Raw genomic sequence first — 1,469 nt, forward strand, 5'->3', positions numbered from 1 at the left:
TTTACATGGTTATCGAAACATCACGCCAGGGTACGTCTGCACGAAACACAACCCTTATTTGAAGTGTTTCTAAAATCCACAATGGATCAAATGAATGCTGGTAAAACAATTGGGACCATTTCCATGTTTGACCGCTAAGTTTTCTGGGTATTATGACGCATCCCCTGTGGGGCTCAATTGTCTGTTCACCAAGAGGAGAGACCTTTATATTCCATGTCTGCCATCTAGTGGTAATGGAGGTTTTGTTCTCACTCTGGATGATTCCGACTGTGTATCTCTTAGTTGGGCAGGATATCAACCCTGATAACATGGTCTTTAACCCATTAGATATTAATGACGCGGACAATCAATATAATGATTGGGTTGATCCTGGCAAAAATGTCCTGACTATTACCAGAAATGTCTATGACTTGTGATTACTATAATGTTAAGCAATTTAACAACCTGTAAAGAGGCCACCCGATTCTGACATTGGTAGTTTGTTTCATTGATATCCTTGTGTCAACCTTGGATTGAATTAATATTGAAGATAAACGTGTTTTATATTGGGTGATTTACGAGAAATTTATTTAAAAGTGAGAACCACTCACTGCTTCTGATTTCAGCTATCTGTATCCCCTCATTTATGATCCCACAAGAGTGACCAGTTCATTTTCTCATGCTTATTGATCATAGGTCAGTAAAAAAAAAAACAGTTGTATAAACAGTTTTTCCTGAATTCTGCAAATTACAAAAAGTATCAGAACAAATGTACTCACCTACTTCGGATATCCCCAAAAATATATTTTACTAACAAATTCCAAGAGTCCTAAAATAATATGAAGTCATCTTGGAAAATCAATCAACTGTTGATTAAGAAAATGCATCTACAGCTATCCCATCTTCATTTATTGTTGGAAAGAAGATCTATAGTGATCCTGATGGTATTTCATGTGAATAACTTCTTTATGAATGTGGGTTCCTCTGTCAAAGAGGCTCCTCCGCTCTCTCCACTGGCTTCCAGTTGAAGCTCGCATCCGCTACAAGACCATGGTGCTTGCCTACGGAGCTGTGAGGGGAACGGCACCTCAGTACCTCCAGGCTCTGATCAGGCCCTACACCCAAACAAGGGCACTGCGTTCATCCACCTCTGGCCTGCTCGCCTCCCTACCACTGAGGAAGTACAGTTCCCGCTCAGCCCAGTCAAAACTGTTCGCTGCTCTGGCTCCCCAATGGTGGAACAAACTCCCCTCACGACGCCAGGACAGCGGAGTCAATCACCACCTTCCGGAGACACCTGAAACCCCACCCTCTTTAAGGAATACCTAGGGATAGATAAAGTAATCCTTCTACCCCTTAAAAGATTTAGATGCACTATTGTAAAGTGGCTGTTCCACTGGATGTCATAAGGTGAATGCACCAATTTGTAAGTCGCTCTGGATAAGAGCCGCCTGCTAAAATACTTAAATGTAAATGTAAATGTAAAGAAA

General features: G+C 41.3%; 1 protein-coding gene across 3 annotated transcripts in view; it reads left to right on the plus strand.

The window, feature by feature from the left end:
• The window catches only part of LOC118399482 (attractin-like protein 1), a 340,601-nt gene that overhangs the window by 66,598 nt on the left and 272,534 nt on the right, over positions 1 to 1,469 (plus strand). The window lies entirely within an intron of this gene.

The sequence above is a fragment of the Oncorhynchus keta genome, chromosome 2, assembly GCF_023373465.1.
Source record: "Oncorhynchus keta strain PuntledgeMale-10-30-2019 chromosome 2, Oket_V2, whole genome shotgun sequence".
Classification (NCBI taxonomy): Eukaryota; Metazoa; Chordata; class Actinopteri; order Salmoniformes; family Salmonidae; genus Oncorhynchus; species Oncorhynchus keta.